Source organism: Spermophilus citellus, assembly GCF_964194105.1.
Source record: "Spermophilus citellus genome assembly, chromosome: 7".
Taxonomy (NCBI): domain Eukaryota; kingdom Metazoa; phylum Chordata; class Mammalia; order Rodentia; family Sciuridae; genus Spermophilus; species Spermophilus citellus.
This window is the reverse complement of record NC_138188.1, coordinates 25,514,759-25,536,676: the sequence shown is the minus strand read 5'-3', so window position 1 is coordinate 25,536,676 and position 21,918 is coordinate 25,514,759. Positions and strand designations below refer to the sequence as shown.

General features: G+C 42.3%; 1 protein-coding gene across 16 annotated transcripts in view; it reads right to left on the bottom strand.

The window, feature by feature from the left end:
* DAG1 (dystroglycan 1) overlaps positions 1-21,529 on the bottom strand; it is a 66,687-nt gene extending 45,158 nt beyond the window's left edge. For 4 of the 16 annotated variants that reach the window (XR_014023116.1, XM_081302514.1, XM_081302512.1 and 1 more), the window contains exons 1-3: positions 21,035-21,328; positions 13,816-13,892; positions 12,146-12,202 (exon numbers count right to left, since the gene is read on the bottom strand). The gene's annotated coding sequence lies outside the window, so the exon portion shown is untranslated. The other 12 variants (XR_014023117.1, XM_081302515.1, XM_081302518.1 and 9 more) reach the window with 9 other exon arrangements.
* Positions 21,530-21,918: the final 389 nt, after the last annotated feature.

Below are 21,918 nucleotides of genomic sequence, written 5' to 3'. Positions count from 1 at the left end.
GTCTGTCCTTTCCTATAACTTAATTAAAGTAATTCACAATGGTGTGTGATGGCACAAACCTGTAAATCTAGCTACATTAAGTTCCTCAGGAGGCTGAGGCATGAGGATAGCAAGTTTGAGCTCAGCCTGGGCAACTCACTAAGACCCTGTCTCAAAATAAAAAAATAAAAAGGATTGAGGATGTAGCTTAGTGGTAGAGCACCCCGAAGTTCAAACCCTGGTATCACAAATCAATCAATTAGAGAAAGAAAAGAGCCAGGCTTAGTGAGGAGGCTGAGGCAAAAAGACTATAAGAGCCCAGGATAGCCCCAACAACATAAAAGAAAAAAAAGAAAAAAGTTTGGATTCAAATTTTAAATTTCTGTACAATAAAGAAAACCATTAAAAAGTTAAAAGCCAGGCATGGTAACCAGTACCTATAATCCCAACTGCTCAATAGCCTGAGGCTGGAGGATCACTTGAGCCTAGGAATTCAAGATGAGCTTGGACAGTACTTAAAAAGTAAGTATTCCCAGTACTTTAAGAAAGAAAAAAGAAAAAAATCTGTGTCTAGTGTGTGTTGGCACTGGGATTTGAACTCAAGGGCACTCTACCACTGAGATACATCCCTAGCCCCTTTTTTTTTTTTTTTAGAGAGAGAGAGAATTTTTTAATATTTATTTTTTAGTTTTCGGTGGACACAACATCTTTATTTTTTATTTTTATGTGGTACTGAGTATCGAACCCAGCGCCGCCGCCCCCCACACACGCCAGGAGAGTGCGCTACCACTTGAGCCATAAACCCAGCCCCCTATCCCTTTTTATTTTGAGGCAGGGTCCTGCTAAACAGCCCAGGCTTGCCTTGAACTTGTGATCCTCCTGCCTCAACCTCTTGAGTAGCTGAGATTACAGGCATGTGTCACTACACCCATCTATTTTTATTTCATTCTCAAATAGTCTCATATACTTCATAATTGTCCCTTTTCTTGCTTCGCCACTGGGTTACCCACCTCAGCCCTGCTCCTTTTTTAAACTGATTAGAACTGGGAGTCCTCAGCCCCTGTGAGGCTCCACCTCACTTGCTTCTGCCTTTGTGTGGCACATTCAAGTATTTATGTATCTTGCAAGTTCTGCTCTCAGTGGTGTCTCTCACCTTATTCTTACATTCTTCTGGGAACAAATCTGAGGATAAAAATCCTACATGTGTGCTAGGGCTGTGGCTCAGCTGTAGAGCACTCACTTAGCATGTGCGAGGTCCTAGGTTTGATCCTCAGCACCACATAAAAATAAATAAGTGAAATAAAGGTATTGTGTCCAATTATAACTAAGAAATAAATAAATAAATATATTTTTTTTAAAAATCCTAGATGTGAAAATGCTGGGTCAAGCTGGGGATGTGGCTCAAGCGGTAGCGCGTTCGCCTGGCATGCGGGCGGCCCAGGTTCGATCCTCAGCACCACATACCAACAAAGATGTTGTGTCCGCCAAGAAATGGAAAATAAATATTAAAAAATTCTCTCTCTCTCTCTTGTTTTTTTTTAAGAGAGAGTGAGAGAGAGAGAGAGAGAGGGAATTTTTAATATTTATTTTTGGGGCTGGGGATGTGGCTCAAGCGGTAGCGCGCTCGCCTGGCATGCGTGCGGCCCGGTTCGATCCTCAGCACCACCTACCAACAAAGATGTTGTGTCCGCCGAGAACTAAAAAAATAAATATTAAAAATTCTCTCTCTCTCTCTCTCCCCCCTCTCTCACTCTCTCTTTAAAAAAAAAAATAAATTAAATAAATAAATATTAAAAATTCTCTCTTTCTTCTCTCACTCTCTCTTAAAAAAAAAAAAAGATTTTAAAAAAGAGTAAAGCACCTCTGAGTTTAATCAGTACCAAAAAAATAAATAAATAGATAAATAGAATTTAAAATTGTTTAAAAGACCTGTGGGGGGGGGGGGGGTTGCTTAGTGTTATACACCCCTGGGTTCAATCAATCCCTAGTATCAAAAACAAAAACAAAGGCTATGTACATTGGAATTGATACTGGCAAAATGCCTTCCAACATATACTCCAACCTAAAGATATGAATGACATTTCCCTTACTTTCATTAATACTGAGTTATTGTCAAACTCTTTCATCCATAACATGAAAAATGGGGGCTGGGGTTGTAGTTCAGTGGTAGAGCAATTGCCTAGTACATGTAAGGTCCTGGGTCCAATGCTCAGCAACACATAAAAATAAATGGGATAAAAGTATAAAAAAAAAAAAAAAACACGAAATGGAAGGAGGAGGCAAGTGGGGCATATTGAAACAAGAAATAGCAGTTTGCCCTCCTTGTACTGCTTGATTAACGGGTATGGTGGGCAACAGATATCATAAATTCATCCTGAAAGTGAGATACTTAATAGTTAGACAGCATGAGAACACAAGAGGGGGAGCTTCTGGGTGACTAATGAATCAAAACACAGCACTATTTTTCTAGTCAAACTTGAATACCTCAGAGGAAAACTGCTATCAAGAATGTATGGACTTGACAGGCACAGTGGCACATACTTATAATTCCAGTGACTTGGGAGGCTGAGAAAGAAGGATCACAAGGATCCAGGCTGGGTAACTTAGCAACACTCTGACTCACAATAAAATAAAAAAGACCAGATACCCAGGCACAGTGACACATACCTGTAATCCCAGATAAGGGGACTGAGGCAGGAAGATTGCAAGTTCAAGACTATCCTCAGCAACTCAGTGAGGCCTTAAGCAACTTAATGGGACCCTGTCTTAAAATAAAAAATAAAAAGGGCTGGGGATGCAGCTCGGAGGTAAAATGCCTCTGGGTATGGCCTGCGGTAGTGCTCGCCTGGCATGCGTACGGCCTGGGTTCGATCCTCAGCACCACAAACAAACAAAGATGTTGCGTCCACCAAAAACTAAAAAACAAATATTGAAAAATTCTCTCTCTCTCTCTCTCTCTCTCTCTCTCTCTCTCTCTCTCTCTAAAAAAATATTTTAAAAAAATGCCTCTGGGTTCAATCCCCAGTACCCAAAAAAAAGGGGGGGGGGCTAGAATATAGCTCAGTGGTAGAGCAAGAGCAAGACCTCAGCACAAAAATAAAAGAATTTATGGGCTTTGTCTGGGGATGTAGCTCAAAGTAGGTGCTTCACTAGCATTCATGAGGCCCTGAGTTCAATCCCCTAGTCCCACAATTAATAACAACAGTTTATAAGCTAATTATTCCAAATAATAAGGCATTTGTGATTCTTTTTGCAAGGGCCTCACTCACACTTGCTCCACCACTGAGCTATATCCCCAGCCCTATTTCATTTTTCCACATGGTTTTGCTCAGTTACCACCTTGGCCTGCAACTTGCAATCAATCCTCTTAGAGTCTAGAGAGTATTTTTACTCTCTAGAGTAAAAGTATTTTATTTTAGGTTCGCAAATCTAATCTTCATACTATAGTTCCACTGGTCTGAAAAACATTAACCATTACTAAATCATATGTCTAAATCTAGCTCTGTTGCCTGTCATCCTTTGAATGATAGGCAGGGATGATGATAAGAGGAATGACAGGAGTCACACTCTTCAGGATCTTGGGACACTGGAGAAGGAATAATGTTTCCCATGAGAGTATCTGTACCTAGAACAGACAGCTATGTATCTAAACATATAAGTACCCATCATACCACTTTCACCTCTCATCTTTCTCTCTGATCAGCCTAACTTGTGCACATGAACAATTAACCCAACAGAAACTAGTACCTACAACAGAGTTTGACATTCCTACCACCAAAGCACAAAATATATCAAACTGAACACTTACGATTCAAGCATTTTACATGTAAATTATGCTTCAGTTTAAAAAAATAGTGACATCAATAAAATCAAACATTACTAGGTTATTAGGAGACTCAGTGAAATTTCTTTATTCATGTAAGAGATTTTCAAAGAGTGAGAAATGAGAAAACTCAGCCTCTGGCCTAGGATGATTTTGTGTGGGGCCTGTTACCTGCCAGTCACCCAAAAGGGACTCCTGAGGACCATTTCTGCTAGTCGATCATAAATATCATAGAACATCAGAGGAGCCCACATAGAAAACACACCTTAACTATAGCTTTACAAGCTCAATAACAAACCACAATTGTGGCTTTGATCTCTCCAAATTCTGGATAATCATTTATTTTAAAAGATTTTTTTTAGTTGTAGATGGACACAATATCTTTATTTTATTTTTTTACATGATGCCAGGGATCAAACCCAGTACCTCACACTGCTAGGCAAGCACTCTACCATTGAGCCACAATCATGGCCCTGGATAATCAATATTTAAAGATAGTGATATAAATCTCTCATACAGAAGAGTAAGCCCTCTCCCCTCACCACCCTGTTTGATGCTGGTGGCGTGACACTGAGCAGTTCCCAACATGCCCTGAAGCCTCTCCAGCCCTTCTTCCAAAAGGGCCCATGCCTCCCAGGCTCTGGAATTCCTGACATTCTGAAATTCGTTAAGTCAGAAAACTTGGATTCAAAACAAGAAAACAAAACCTGGTCTAGAAGCTGGAGGTGTAGTTTAGGGGTAGAATATGTGCAAGGCTCTAGGTTTAATCCTCAGCACCACCAAAAACACACAAAAAACCTACTACCTTAGGCTTAAGCTACTGGGTAGGTGGACATACAAGATACAAAACTCTGAATGTACCTGGCTTCAAAACTATTTAAAATCAAAGTAAATGACTTTTTATTTATTATTTTTTAGTACCAAGGATTAAACTCAAGGGCGCTTAACCACTGAGTTACATCCCCAGCTTTTTTTTTTTTTGGGGGGGGAAGACAGGGTCTCACTAGGTTGCTTACAGCCTGACTACATTGCTGAAGATGGCTTCAAACCTTCGATCCTCCAGCCTCAGCCTCCTGTGCTGCTAGGATTACAGGCATGTGCCATCACACCCAGCTAGTAAATAAAACTTCAAATGAAAAATAATAATAGCAAAACAAAGACTATAGGAACATGTGTTAAAATATCCCACCCTATGAGGCAAATCTCTGTATCCAGAACTTGAGACTAGCAGCGAGGCCATGACCACAGCCCACAAAGCCTTCCCCTTATTCACCCAAACCACCTTGCCTAGAGTAGTTATGAGGAAGCTATGCCCTATATGGAGAAGCAAGAAAATCTTCTAAAATCTTTCTAACATGTTAAAAAAAAAAATCAGCAAAACAAAGGATTGGGGTAATGTAGCTCATGATTTAGTGCTTGCCTAGTAAGTACAAGGATCTGGGTTCCAGTCCCAACACTATAAAGAAAAAGTTTGTAAAATGAAAAAAGAGTTAGAAGCAACTATTTAAATCACTGGGACTAACCTCTCATTTGATAGATGAGGAAATCAAGGCATCCATAGTTCCCCAGATGATGAGCAATCAAGCAGTATGAGAATCCCTCTCCCTAATCCTCCAACAACTTTTTCCAATCAAAACATTAGAAAACAAAAAAGGAAAGCTGAAGAGGGGACAAGACAGGGGACAGATAATCCAGGGCAAGAAAGCTGAAAGTTAGGAGAGAGGGGCAATGTGAATCAGGAGGAAGGAAGGGCCTTAAGAAGGGTTCAGTGCTGTGAACCCAACCCTATGAATCAGATCACAGGGGACCATCCAGGTTTCTCCTCTTCTAACACCTGTCACCAGTGCTGAGAAGACTGGTTTGATGAGGATTGGTAGGCCGGCCTCTCCTTAGGCCCCATGGCCCTCCACAAAATTAGTGTTCTAGATACTATCATGAGCAAAGTACATGACAAGAGAAAGACAGCATGCCTGAAGAAAAAACTCAAACCACTTCCGGCCTTACCAAAGGAACTAAACCTGAAGCTGATCCAAGGCTTTGGATCCAGGTGCTAGCTCACAGGAAATACAGAAAAAAGCTACCAAGTCTCTCAAGCCCAAGGCCCTGGGTTCAATCCCCAGCACCAAAAAAAAAAGAAAAAAGAAAAAGCTACCAAGAAATACTAACTCTGGGCTGTAGGGAATTCTTCTGACTTGGATTCTCTAGCAGACAATAAGGAAAAAGAACAGAAGAGGAAATTGTAAATTAAAAAGACTTAAAAAAATATACCAGGTTAAGCCATGTGTGGTGGCATGCACCTGTAATGCCAGCAGTTCAGGAGTCTGAGGCAGAAGGATGGCAAGTTGGAGGCCAGTCTCAGCGACTTAGTGATTCTCAACGATTTAGCAAGATCCTATCTCAAAATAAAAAATTAAAAGGTCTAGAGATTTAGCTCAGTGGTAAAGTACCCTGGGTTCTACAGTCAGTCCAAAAAAAAAAAAAAAAGGACGAGTCAGGAAGATTGAAAGTCAAAGCCAGCCTGGATAATTTAGCAAAACACCATCTCAAAATAAAATAAAATAGGCTGGCTGGGATTTATGCAAGAGGCCCTGGATTCAATGCCCAGTACAGCCAAAAAAAGAAAAAAAATACTTGATTAAAAAATACCTTAAAATGTACGTTGTAAATTACAAATAATCTTAATCCAGTTAGTTATCCATAATTTTTCATGGGTGTGAATTTCTTTTTTCTTTTTTTTTGGTACCACAGATTAAACCCAGGGGCGTTCAAGCTCTGAGCCACAACCCAACCCCAGCCCCACCACCTTTTTTTTTTTTTAATTTTGAAACAGGGTCAGGGCTGGGGATGTGGCTCAAGCGGTAGCGTGCTCGCCTGGCATGCATGCGACCCGGGTTCAATCCTCGGCACCACATACAAACAAAGATGTTGTGTCAGCCGAAAATTTTAAAAAATAGATATTAAAATTCTCTCTCAAAAAAAGAAAAAAAAAAAAAAGAAACAGGGTCTCCCTAAATTGCCGAAGCTGGCTTTGAACTTGCAATCCTCCTGAGCAGCTGGCATTACAGGCGTGCACCACCACGCCCAGCATGATGATTGTGAATTTCTATGCTTAGATACACACAGAACACATTAGGACACAGATTATACCAGCAGACTAGAATGGACATCACTATATACACCACTGGGTGTTTTGCTTTCTCCACCCCACATGTGAAACTAATAAACCCACCAAAGTCAATAATCTCCTCACAATAATAAGGAATCTGGATTGTAGTACCTATGGTAAAAATGGACTTACTTCCACACAGAGATTAATTCTGTTTCTCCTGGGAACCTACTCAGCTCCAATACAATGGACTTCTCTCCCCTGCCAGTTTGGTTCTGCCCCACCTCTCCTATCAGAGGAGTTAGAGAGGGCATTTAGAGCTTATTATTAGTCCCTCTCCAGTGGTATATATGATTCTTTTATCTGATAAAAATCAATAAGTTCTACCCTCCCAGGCACAAAAGTCAAGAGATTAAATGTCTCCCACTATCTGGAATTCATCTGGAGTCTTCACAGGGAAACCAGATCCCAGTTCCTCCCAACATAAAATCAGAAAATATGGTACCTTCATCACCTAGAGGCTAAAACCTAATTTTTATCCTTCAGAACAACGATTCTCTACTCAGAAGTTAGACACTGGTGTCTGTATCCTTGTCCTCCTTACACCCTGAGGCTAACCAAAATGTTCTGCGCTGAATTTGTCCCTCAAGGAGTCAGGAAGCTCCAAATAGTTCAGGTTTCAAGTTTCTAAGGAAAATGCTGACTACATGGAGTAAGGTTCACACCTTCCATACTAAATTTAACCCATTGCTGGGCATAGTGGTGCCCATCTGTAATCCCATCAACTCAGGAGGTTGAGGCGACAGAAGGATCTAAAGTTTGAGGTCAGTCTCAACAACTTGGTGAGGCCCTAAGCAACTTAGTAAGAATCTGTCTCAAAATAAAAAATAAAAGGACTGGGTATATAGGGTAAAGCACCCTGGGTTAAATCCCAGTACCAAAAAAAAAATTTTAAAATGAGGGGTTGGGAGCAATAAAGTGCTCACCTGCTCACCAACACTTTATCTGGCTGAGGCCCTAGATTCAATACCACCTAGCGGCAGCACAAGAGGGGGGGGGGACACTACAAAAATCAGCAAACAAATTACAAGTATCATCCTCCAGAACACTCCTACACAACAGGGCAGCATGTTAAGAAGCAACAACTTGCTGGTCTCCCATTTCCTCACCCAGTGACCAAAGCAGACCGGACAGAGGCCACAGCACAGAACTGACACTGAAATCACAATGGGCCCCATTCTCCCTAGAAGCCCATAGCAGGATGGAAGAAGGGAGGCCAGGACATTCCTCCACCTCCTCACACAGAGAGAAAGGGCACAGGCAGCCTGGGGCATATGACGCCTACACAGGAAGAACTTTCTTCCTGTGATGATAACTTTATCATCTTTTCCAAAAGTTAGAACCAAAAGGAGACCCCACCTCCCCCACCCAAAATAGAAGGGTGACCTAAGGTGCATCTGATTGAATCAGGTAGCTTAGATGGCACACACAGGAGATTCCTCTCATCAGCAATATCCAACTAGAAGAGAAAAAAAATCAGGGCTTTGAGAAGTCAGGGAACTCTCTACAGGACCTGTCAGCTCAAGGCTGGCACTGCAAGCAAAAGAATCAACTTCTGGGCTGGGGATGTGGCTCAAGCGGTAGCGCGCTCGCCTGCCATGCATGCGGCCCGGGTTCGATCCTCAGCACCACATACAAACAAAGATGTTGTGTCCGCCGAAAACTAAAAAATAATTATTAAAAAATTCTCTCTCTCTCTCCCTCTCCTCTCTCACTCTCTCTTTAAAAAAAGAAAAAAAAACTATAAAAAAAAAAAAGAATCAACTTCTGCTAAGGATTTTTTCCCTACACCAAGGACTCCAGTCACTTTCTAAACCACTTTTTTGAAACCAAATATTTTCAGACTGGTAAACTCAGTGTTTTAGGTGTATATTACTGAACGTTCCAAGAAAATATTCAGATGCGGTGGTGCAAGTAAGCAGAAGCAAATCTAGTAGCACAAACCCAGAGCAGCAAAGAGTGAAACAGGAATCCTACTGTTATCTATTTATGACTTTAATGAAATCTATTTTTAGATCTTTAATAAAGAGTTGCTGTTCTAGTCTCCTCCTACTAAATTTCTCCAGTCAACTCAATCTTTCCAATATTGCTTAAAAGTCTAAAAATATAAAGGATACTTTTCAGTTAGGCATGGTGGCACACGTGTATAATCCCAGTTATTCAGGAAGCTGAGACAGGAGGATCTCAAGTTCAAGGCCAGCCTCAGCAACTTAGTAAGAGAATCAAAGAGCTTTTTTTTTTTTTTTTTTTTTACTTTGTCTCAAAGTAAAAAATAGAAAGGGCTGGAGACATACTTCAGTGCGAGAGCATCCTGGGTTCAATTCCCAGTACTATCCAAAAAAAAAAAAAAAAATACACACACACGTGTATATTTAAAAAAAAAAAAAATATATATATATATATATATATATATATATATATACACACACACATATATATATCATACCTCGAGTCCTTATTTTTCCCTAGACCCAGAGTCTACCCTATTCAAGAGCCATTCAGCAAATTACTCCACTATAAAAAAAACTGCAGGGGCTGGGGCTGTAACTCAGTGTCGGAGCACTTGCCTGGCATGCGTGAGGCACTGGACTGGGTTCAACCCTCAGCACCACATAAAAATAAACAAATAAAATAAAAGCATTGTGTCCATCTACAACTACCAAAAAAAAAAAAAAAAAAAAGCCCATCACCAGATGTAGCCACTAGACCTGGGACAATAACCAAAATGAAGTTATTTAAAAAAAAAAAAAATTGCAGTAAACAAGTCTGCTTGAGGTCAGGGTGGATCTGAGTGCAAAGACAATCTACCATCCCAAGAAGTAGTAGGCCCAGGACATTTATAGTAATAAGATTAATGTCTTATGGAAATATTCCATAGTGAAATCAAGGCCCCAAAAATGGATGGTGTCCCAGGATCTGATTAATATCCAAATAAAAAGGAAATGCTATTTAGAATTCCATCATTGGCTACAGCATTTTTCTTGGCAAAAACTGGCTTGAGAGGGGCTGGGGCTGAGGCTCAGTGGTACTGCACTTGCCTGGCATGTGTGAGACTCGGGGTTCAATTCTCAGCACCACGTATAAATACATAAATAAAATAAAGGTCTATCAACAACAACAACAACAAAAAAAAAAAACTGGCTAGAGAATCAACCCAGACCTGAAAAACAGTAGAACTAATTAAGAAAGGTATTTATGACAACCAAGACAGAACTGGTTCATTTCTGCCCTAGATAACCTTGGAATCTTAAGCAATCCTCTATCAACCTCTGGGATGCCTGGAGGTGGAAGACACTTCCTGCACAGTGAAGAGGCAAAAACAGAGATAACCAGAATACTTGCAAAATCAAACAAGAAGAATGTTTTCAAATTCCATTATTCAGTTTCAATGCATATGTATCAATTAGTACAAAGAATTCTGTAAAAGGAATTTCCCACACTTCATGTACAAAAACAACTTCCATAGAAATGAAAAGCAAACACCAAAATATGGAACCAAGCTGGGCACTGGCTACTGCTTCCCTGAATATAATAGATCCTTCCAGTGTTTCACTTGTTCTTGAGCTCTCCTTCAACTGGTACACTCCCCTAAAGGCCGTGACTGCCTCAAGAAGAATGGATCTGTGCACATGTCCCCAAAGGCAGGCAACACTGAGACTCAGTCTCTATGTGACTATAAAAATAAAAAATCAGAGGGCACAGTGGCATATGCCTGTAATCCCAGCAGCTCAGGAGGCTGAGGTAGGAGGATCACAAGTTCAAAGACAGCCTCAGCATAAGCGAGGCACTTCGCAAGTCAGTGAGACCCTGTTTCTAAATAAAATAAAAAATAGGGCTGCAGATGTGGCTCAGTAGTCGAGTATCCCAAGTTCAATCCCTGGTAACCCCCTCCCAAAAAAAGAAATTAAAAAATCATACCCCTTTAGGAAGGAGAATTGGAAGTTAAAGGGATGGGTGGAAGAAAAAAATTTTCTTGTATAATCCTTCTGTACCTTTTTTTTTCTTTTTTCTTTTTTTAAAGAGAGAGTGAGAGAGGAGAGAGAGAGAGAATTTTTAATATTTATTTTTTTTTTAGTTCTCGGCGGACACAACATCTTTGTTGGTATGTGGTGCTGAGGATCGAACCCGGGCCACACGCATGCCAGGCGAGCGCGCTACCACTTGAGCCACATCCCCAGCCCCTCCTTCTGTACCTTTTAAGTTTGTACCATGTGTTGTATTTCCTATTTTTTTCCTAAATATTTATTTTTTAGTTATAGTTAGACACATAATATCTTTATTTCATTTTTATTGTGGTGCTGAGGATTGAATCCAGTGCTAGGTGAGCACTATACCACTGAGCCACAACCGCAGCCCTGTATTTCCTATTTAATAAAATAAAAAATCGGGGCTGGGATTATGGCTCAGTGGTGGAGTGCTTGTCTTGCGCATGTAGGGCACTGGGTTCAATCCTCAGCACCACATAAAAAAGGTGAATCAATAAAATAAAGGTATTTGTCCATCTACAACCTAAAAAAAATTTAAAAAGAAAGAAAGAAAGAAAAGAAAAAGTCTGGCTGGGTATGGTGGTACACTCCTGAAATCCCAGCAATTCAGGAGGCTAAAGCAGGAGGACTGCAAGTTCAAGGCCAGCCTCAGCAACTTAGTGAGGCCCTAAGCAACTCAGTGAGACCCTGTCTCAAAATTACCCTATGTGCACATATGATTATACAACTGGTGTGATTCTACATGATGTCCAACCAGAAGAATGAGAAGTTATACTTCATTTATGTATCATGTCAAAAAAATGTATTTCTATTGTCATGTATAACTAATTAGAACAAATAAAAGAAAATTAAAATTTCATAAGAAATAAAATCTCAAAAGTTTGTAAATATATATATATATATATACACACACACACACACACACACACACACATATATATGTATATTTTTTTAAAGGGGTAGGCAGCTGCATATGTAGGTCAGTGATTAAATACCCTTGAGTTCAATCCTCAGCACAAAAGTAAAAAATAAGTCTGGGAATGTAACTCTATATATACATATTATTTAACAGAGTTTTCTCCCCACTATTACTGTTTTAAGTGTCTGTGACTAATCATTTTGCCAAGTACATGATTATCCATCATGTTTTGCAGAAATATCTTTTTTTTTTTTTTTTTCCAAATATCTTACCTCACCTCCCAGTGCTAGGCAGCTTTAAAAACTTTATCTTCCTGGAGAGCAGAGGCCCTGCAGGAAAAGAAGGAAGCAATATTGGTGAATGCCCACAACCAAAACAGAATTACACCACTGAACACCACCAAAAGAAGAAGGAAATGTTACTTCAGTGTCCTGACTATACCAATTAATCACATTTCTTTGTCAAAGGTCATAATTCTAAGAAAAATGTTTTCTGAACAATCCTTTTAAGACTAAAAATTGGGCTGGGGATGTGGCTCAGGCGGTAGCACACTCACCTGGCATGCGTGCGGCCCGGGTTCGATCCTCAGCACCACATACCAACAAAGATGTTGTGTCTGCCGAGAACTAAAAAAATAAATATTAAGGGGCTGGGGATGTGGCTCAAGCGGTAGCGCGCTCGCCTGGCATGCGCGGGGTGCTGGGTTCAATCCTCAGCACCACATAGAAATAAGATAAAGATGTTGTGTCCACCGAAAACTGGAGAATAAATATTTAAAAAAAAAAAAAAATATTAAAAAATTCTCTCTCTCTCTCTCTCCTCTCTCACTCTCTCTTAAAAAAAAAAAAGACTAAAAATTATGAAGTTTCAAAGATATAAATTAATTCCTGTTTTATCCCAATAACTTGGGATTGAACCCAGGCAAGATACATAACAGAGCTACATATGAGACAAAGTTGCCAAGGCTAACCTTAACTGCCATTACAGTGTGCTATGCCAATATGTTTTACTTATTTATTTATTTTCCCCCCTCAATTCTTTTTTTTAAAATTTATTTATTTACCAATGTGTTTTAAACAATGTTATTTTTCCATTATTATTCTTTTTTTTTTCTTTTTGAGACAAGAGTGTTGTTTATGTTGCCCAAGCTCATCTTAAACATGTGAGCTCAAGTGAGTCTATCCACTTCCCATCCTTAGTGCTGGAACTACTAGACAGTGATATTTTAAAAAACAACTAGCTTTCAAGCCGAGCATGGGTACAGCTGCTTGGAAGGCTGAGGCAGTAGGATCTCAAGTTCAAACTCAGTCTCAGCAACTTAACAAGGCCCTTAGCAGGATCCTATCTCAAAAAACATAAAAAGGGTTGGGGATGTGACTCAGTGGGAGAGTGCTTGCCTAACATTCATGAAATCCTGGGTTTGATCATCAGTACAAAAAAAAAAAAAGCTTTCAATAGCCAAAACAATTAGCTTAAGAAGTTGTAACCTAACCAGGCTCAATGGTGCACACTTATAATCACAGTCACTTAGGAAGCTGAGGCAGGAGGGTCACAAATTCAAGGCCATCCTGGGCAACTTAACAAGACACTGTCACAAAAATAAACAGAGCAGATGCCTGGCATGCACTACCAGCAACCCAGGAGGCTCAGGCAGGAGAATTCTAAATTCAAGGTCAGTATCAGCAAATTAGTGAGGCTCTGTCTCAAAAAACTTTTTAAAAAAGGGCTAGGAATGTGGCTCAGTAGTTAAGTGCCCCTGGGTTTAACCTGCTAGTGCTAAAATAAAAAAGTGTTGGGGATATAGTTCTTTGGCATAAACCCTTAAGTTTAATCTCCGTACAAAAAAAAAAAAAAAGGTGTAATTGAGAAACAGCCTCAACACTATTATATGACACGTAATATAAAGACATTCAGTTCTCCCTCCAGGTGCAGTGGCACATACCTGTAATTCCAGCAACTCAGGAGGCCAAGGCAGGAGGACTGCAATTTCAAGGCCAGCCTGGACAACTTAGTGAGACCCTGCATCAAAATAAAAAATAAAAAGGGCTGGGGATATAGCTCAGTGGTAGAGCACCTCTGAGTTTAATCCCCAGTACAGCCAAAATGAGTGTGTGTGTGTGTGTGTGTGTGTGTGTGAGAGAGAGAGAGAGAGAGAGAGAGAGAGAGAGTGTGTGTGTGTGTGTGTGTGTGTATTCAACATACTACTAAAGCTTCATCCAAATTTTATCTCGTTTCATCCAAATTTTATTACAGATTGGCTTCACTAACTTTGCCATCCTCAATTTATGATCCTGTAAGAAAATCCTTCACTATCAAACCAAAGAAATAGAAAAACAGGAAAGCCTTTTCATTAAGGCTAAATTAAGCCTTCTGGCTGGTATAATTTTGTAAACTACTCTAAGTCCCTATTTATAGAAATTGCTATTTGAGCAGTATTACTGACTAATGATCAAAGTGAAGAGAGATGATCAAGAGGCAAAGCAAGTTATGTGACTCTAAGAAAAACTGCCTTAATGCCCAAAGGTATGGACAAAGACCTATTGTGAAATGACCAGATAAATCATTAATTTATTCACCACCACCTTATTCCAGGCCTGCAATGTCGATGAGGGAAAGGCAAAAGAAGGGGGATTAAGAAGCAAAGGCACAGGCTGGAGTGGTGGCTCAGTGGTAGAGTGCACGCCTGGCATGCATGAGGCACTGGGTTCAATCCTCGGCACCACATTAAAAAAAAAAAAAAAAAAAACTAATGTATCCACCTAAAACTAAAGATAAATAAATAAATATTTAAAAAAAAAAAAAAGAAGCAAAGGCACAACAATCACAATGGCGCACACCTGTAATTCCAGCTATCCAGGAGGCTGAAGCAGGAGGACCACAGCTTGAGGCCACCCTCAGCAACTTAGTGAAACCGTGTCTCAAAATAAAAAATAAAAATAAATAAAATAAAACAAAAAAGGCTGGGAATGATATAATTCAGTGGTACAGCGCATGTGGGTTCAATCCCCAGTATATAAAGAGAACAACTAAGAACAGAACAGGAAGGAAGAGCATGAGGAAAAGACTACAGTAAACAAAGACGAATGGGGGGAGAGAAACGGAGAGAGAAGGGAAAGCACATGGAAATAGTAGGAGACCTTCAATGATACATAGAATTATAAGAGGTTATGAGGGGCAAGGGGGAGGGAAAAAAAAGGGAGAGAATTGAACAAAAAAAGGGAGAGAACAGCAGGGGAGGTAGAGAGGGAAGATGGGAGGGGAGGGGAGGGGGGATAGTAGGGGATAGGAAAGGTAGCAGAATACAACAGTCACTAATATGGCATTATGTAAAAATGTGAATATGTAACAGATGTGATTCTGCAATCTGTATTTGGGGTGAAAATGGGAGTTCAAAACACAATTTGAGTCAAATGTATGAAAGATGATATATCATGAGCTATGTAATGCTTTAAATAATCAATAAAAAAAAAAACCTCAAAAAAAAAACTGCAAAAGCATAACAAATAGAAAGGCATATATATGCTATTTTTTTAATATTTATTTTTTAGGTGTAGATGGACCCAACCCAATGCCTTTAGTTTTATGTGGTGCTGAGGATCGAACCCGGGTCCCTTCTGTGCTAAGCGAGCGCTCCACCGCTAAGCCACAATCCCAGCCCCTAGATATGCTATTTAAATGAAAGGAGAAAACTTATTCCTGAAAAAAAGGGAAAAAGACTTGAAGGTGCATATGGAAAAACATAGTATTAATTAATTACCACTTTTGAGTTCCTTTGAAATTCAATATTCTCTTTTCAGTCCTCATCTGGGTCCTAATGTTCATACCATTTTTAATTTTCTGTGACACTCTGAAGGCTGTAGCCTGAAAGCAGTCACAGTCTGCAACTGCTCAAGTCTAAATGGCACATAAGGGAATCTGGATGTTTAATCAAACTTCGCACCATTATTTAAATGAGCATAAGATGATGACAGCTATCTTAAAGAATAGGGGTAGAGGCTGGGCACTATGGCGCACATCTGTAATCCCAGCAGTTCCAGAGGCTGAGACAGGAGGATCATGAGTTCAAAGCTAGCCTCAGCAAAAAGCGAGGTGCTAAGCAACTCAGTGAGACCCTGTCTCTAAATAAAATACAAATTAGGGCTGGGGATGTGGCTCAATGGTCAAGTGCCTCTGAGTTCAATCCCTGGTAACCCCCCAAAAAAGAATAAGGATAGGCACACACCTGTAATCCCAGCAGCTCAGGAGACTGAGGCAGGAGGAACACAAGTTCAAGGCCAGGCTCAGCAACTTATTGAGGTCCTAAGCAACTGAGCAAGACCTAGTCTCAAAACAAAAAGGGCTGGGGATGTGGCTCAGTGGTTAAATGCCCCTGGGCTCAATCCCCAGAATTAAAAAAAAAAAAGGCTATGGGGGACTGGGAGTGTAGCTCAGTGGTAGAACACTAGAATACATGAGGCCCTGGGTTCAATCCCTAGCACTACAAAAGGATAGCCCCTCATCCCTTCATCTTCCCTGCCAGACTCAAGCACTCCTCTCTTCTCTTCATGCAATCTAGTGGGCCCCTCTTATTCTAAGTCATTCAAGTTCTCACCAGCACATAGCTGATGTTGTCACACATCCTTCTCTTCTGTCATCTCCTGCCCTTCCACTCACTAGTAGGCCCCTGAAATCTACATGACTCACTATCTTGAATCTTTATCTCCACCTCACTGCTGACCACTGTCCTTGTTCAGATCCACTATTTCCTCAATGGACCACAACAGTGACCAATTAGCCTCCATTATAGTCCAGCCTCTGCACTTACACTGGAGACTAACATTTTTAAAACCAGTAGATCCCACCACAGCTGTGCTCTAAGACCTTCAAAACTGCTCATTCCTGCATAACTGTAATTTCCAGCCTTCCAGAATACCCAACAAAGGTGCCCAGTCCTCTCTCCCCCAACACTTTCTTCTGCTAACCTCTTTTCTACCACAAAGTTCTGACCTCCTTGCCACTGCTCCTTCACCAATCAAACCAATACCCTTCCTAAAGGTCTAACTCAAACACAGTCCTCCCCTAAAGTATGCCCATACATTCCATCATAGAACCCAAGCTACTTGGCTTCCTTCAACATAGTCCTAGGAACAACCAGAATGTGGCCCAAGACTCTGCCAAGCCCTGGTTTCTGAGAATGGTCCCACACAACATGTTCCCCCAAGTCTACCACATGGGTTCCCTTATCACATTTCCTACATTATCCTGTCTTATACCTACCACTAGATAGCTACACTTAAATCTTCATCAGAGAGACCCAACCAAGGGCATCATTACCAATATGATGCAATACAAATGCAGATGGGTATAGACAGCTAAATGTTCCACCTGGGTTGAAATCCTGACTGCCACACAATACCTGTATGATCTTGGGTATATTATTTGTTCTATGTCTCATTTTCCTCAGTCAGTATAAAGGTTTCTCATGAGCATCAGAATGTGCACTGAAGGCCCTCAATTGCAACTTTTTTTTTTTAAAGATAGAGTGAGAGAGGAGGGGGGGTGGAATTTTTTTTTTTAATATTTATTTTTTAGTTCTCGGCGGACACAACATCTTTGTTTGTATGTGGTGCTGAGGATGGAACCCAGGCCGCACGCATGCCAGGCAAGTGTGCTACCGCTTGAGCCACATCCCCAGCCCCCTCAATTGCAACTTAATATTAAGTCCATCACATCTAGAGAGCTGAGACGCCACAACTGTGAGGTAAAAAACATCTGCCTCAGCCAGTGATGCACACCTGTAATCCCAGAGGCTCAGGAGCCTGAGGAAGGAGGATCCAGAGTTCAAAGCCAGCTTTAGCTATGGTGAGGGGCTAAGTAACCAGGGGCTAAGTCCCTGACTCTAAATAAAAAATGCAAAATAGGGCTGGGGATGTGGCTCAGTGGTTGAGTGCCCCTGAATTCAATCCCCCCCAAAAAATCTGTTTCAACAAGTGTGAACATCTTACAGAGGTTAAGACACCTGCTGTGCCTCATAGAAAATACAATGTCCTAGGTACAAGTAGGAGGTAAGGTGTTTGGGTTTCATTTTATTTATTTATTTATTTATTGAGAGAGAGAGAGAGAGAGAGAGAGAGAGAGAGAGAGAATTTTTTATTTATTTATTTATTTTTTTTAGTTTTCGGTGGACACAACATCTTTGTATGTGGTGCTGAGGATCGAACCCGGGCCGCAAGCATGCCAGGCAAGCGCATGCCAGGCAAACGCACTACCGCTTGAGCCACATCCCCAGCCCTGGGTTTTGTTTTCTGATACTGGGGACTGAACTCAGGGGCACTTTACCCCTGGTTACATCCCCAGACTTTTTTTATTTTTTTGAGACAGTCTCTCTAAATTGCTGAGGCTGGCCTCGAACTAGTGATCCTCCTGCCTCAGCCTTCCCAGACACTGGGATTATGAGAACTGGGATTACAGGCGTATGCCACCACACGTGGTGGGATGGAAGTTTTTTAACAATGAAACGTTAAATCCTATGTAACAACTCCATTCTAAGTTCCCCACCAAGGGCCCCTCCAAACCCAACTATTCTCAGTGCTTAACAGAAACCAGCAGTTTGTGAGTCACCATATCCAGAAGTAAAGAGCTGTTCTTGTTTTTTGGTGCTGGGTTTGAACCTAAAGACCTCCCACATGCTGGGCAAGCACTATGCCACTGAGCTATGCCCCCAGTCTTTTTTTTTTTTTTTTTTTAAGAGAGAGTGATGGAGGGAGGGAGAGAGGGAGAGGGGGAGAGGGAGAGAGAGAGAGAGAGAGAGAGAGAATTTTTTAATATTTATTTTTTAGTTATCGGCAGACACAACATCGTTGTTTGTATGTGGTGCTGAGGATCGAACCCGGGCCGCACGCATGCCAGAGGAGCGCGCTACCGCTTGAGCCACATCCCCAGCCCCTATGCCCCCAGTCTTGAAAAGTAGTTTTAAAGGGCTGGTGTTGTGGCTCAGTGGTAGAGTGCTCACCTAGCATGCAGGAGGCACTGGGTTCGATCCTCAGCACCACATATATGCAAAATGAAAATATTGTGTCCACCTAAAACTTAAGAATAAATATTAAAAAAAGAAAAAGAAAAAAAGAAAAGTAGTTTAAATCCCTTGGTCATGCTTAGACTTCCTGCCCATACATTCCTGAATGCAGCCTCCTCCCTCAGCCTACCTTTTCAGCCTCTGTTCTTAAATGGCTCCTCCCCTCTCCTCTCTCTTCTATTGGATGACTTTAATGCCAGAGGTCCTGACCTCCTCCCTGCCACTCCTTAAGTGGCCACCAGCAATATCTTTCTAAACACTGATCTGGATTATGCCACTTCACTGATTAAAAGGTTGCTGCATCCTGAGTATGAAGTTGGAACTCCTAAACAAGGAGGGCCCAGAGCTCACACCTGTCAAGCTGGAAGACTCCCAGGCACTATTTTAGGTGCCTATATACATGTGGTTCCCAGTGTCCAGACCCTGATGTCCCCCACTACTTCTTGCAGGCCCTGAAGGCCACAGCTCAGGAATTCCCTCTCTCTTCAGGCTATCAAGTAAGCATATTTTGTGATCAGTCACTTTTTTTTTTTTTTTGGTGCTGGAGATTGAACCTAAGTCACTTCACCAACGGGCCACACCCCAGCCTTTTTTATTTTTTATTTTGAAATAGGGTCTCACTAAATTGCCTCATTAAGTTGCTGAGGCTGGCCTTGAAGTTGTGATGCTCCTGCCTCAGCCTCCCAAGCTACTGGTATTACAGGAGTGCTGGATAGTCATTGTGAACCACCGGTACTCTGATTCCCACTGCTCCCCAAACTGAGTTCCTTGAAGGCAGAACCAGACACTTTTATGTGGGTGCCCAGGATCTACCATAGAATCTGGCAAGTAGTGAAGCCAAATATTTGCTAAATGAATGAAAGCATTTTGACAAATCAGTTTTTTAAAAGAGTTAGGACTTGCCCTATGCTCATCAACAGAGGCACGTATTAACACAAGCTTTAATGTTCCAATCACGTGTTTTTTATCCATATAGCACTGCTCACTCCTATCTTTACACAGTATCCCACAGTAAGCTCACACACTATATACACCTAAGGTCCCACGGAAATCTTATTCCTCCAAGAAACACTTCCTTAGACTCCTGTAAAGTATGCATGCTACGAGACTTCCTTGGCTTCCAGGCCAAAAAAAAAAAAAAAAAAAAAATTCAATCCTCCATATTCAAACTATGGATTTTTATGCCTCCAAATGTATTAAGGTCGAATTCTTTTTTAGAACCGGAACATTCCAAAATTATCATGTCTCTGAACACTAAGCATAGCACAACCTGATAAAATTATAATACCCCATCTACACCAGACTTTCCAAAACACCTGGAAGCACATCCAACTCTTTATCTGGATTTATGTCCTATAAACACCAACCTCACTTCAAGGAATCTGGCTTCCATGCCAGGAACGACTTATTTAGGGAAACAGCAGGCCAGAGGCTCAAGTTAAAACCCTAGGCTATAAAGGTACTGGCTCAAACTCTAACCAGACCAGTCAAAATTCATCTTCACCATTAAAACCAATCCTGCAGCAACTCAATTTACAAATCTAAAACCATCTTAAGGTGAAGAGATCAAAAGTTGCATTTTTTTCTTTTTCTTTTTTTTTTTTTTTTGAAACTGGGGTCGGAAAAAAAGTTGCATTTATAATTAGCAGTTTTGTTTGTAAGAGAAATTAACTTGGGATTCATGGCAAAAGGATTCTGAGACAGCATTTCCTCTGGGGACATCTCCCAAATATACTACCCAGTGAACCTGGTCTTTCAAATACCAAGTGAAAAGATAGAAAGTAGGATTCCAAAAACAACTCAACCGAGTGGGAGGGACCCCCAAGGCTGTGAACACCTCTGACTGAGAGGCGGGGGCGGCACCCTTCCCAGCTCAACGCCCCAGTCCTTGGGCTGCAACCCCCACGGGAACCCCGGAGGCCACCCGCAGGCCGCACAAACCAGCGGCAAACGCGAAGGCCCAGTGTTCCCAGGAGCGCGGGCCGAGCTAAGGCCTGGCCCATCACCACTGCGCGATACCAAGGCCTCGCCGCCGAACGCTTCAAGCCCTTGCCAGCAGGACCGGGAACAGAGGGGCGGCTTCAACCAGGCAGCGCCACCTCCTCACCCGCAAGGACGTCCGTAGCTGTGTCTCCGCCCCAGTCCGAAATCGAGCAGCAGCAGGTGTTCCACGGAAGGCTTGCTCAGCGGCAGCAGGGATGGGGGCCGAAAAGCCAGGCACGGTGGCGAGGACCCGCGGTGCACTCACCAAGCGGAGGCAAGAGGGCGGAGACAGGTGTTCCCTCCGACTAGCCCCAAGACGCCACCGTCGCCGCTCCCCAGGGAGTCAGCACCAAGCTGCCGCCGCTGCCGCCCCCGAACCCAAGAAGCGCGAGAACCGCGCCGCAGCCTCCGCGCGAGCACGTACCGGGCCGTGAGAGGGCGCCGAGCGCAAGGGCGGGGCGCGCGGCCGGAGCCTAGCAACCGCCTGACACGCGAGAGCCGCAGCCAATCGGCGGCCAGTTCCGCGCGGCGCCGAGTGGCCGTCTGCGCGCCGCCCGCTTCTGCCAGCGTCGGCCGCCCCGCAGCGCGCCGCACCCGTGCTCAGGCCCCGCCCCCGCCGTGCCTCTCTACTCATTGGCCCGCCACGCCCCCACCCAAGAAGCCACACCTAGCCATGGAAGCCCCTCCCCCGAGGCCTGCCAGGTCAGTCTTAGGACACGCCCTGCCATTCCGGGTGGCCTGGATCCCTCCGGAGTGGGAATGGGGGAAGGGCACCCTACCCCACCTCAGGATTTGGGGCCTTAAAGATTAACGGAAGGGAGCAGGGATGCTGGAGATGGCTGGGAATGAAGCTTAATGGTAAAGCGCTTGTCTAGCTTTCAGGAGGCCCTGGATTCCTTCTCTAAGCACCGCAAAAAATTAAAGACTAGCCCAGAATGGTCAGAGCCGCGAACTAGCCCAGCCACAACTGGCCACCCTCGACTGCCTTCGGCACTCCTAAATTCCCTC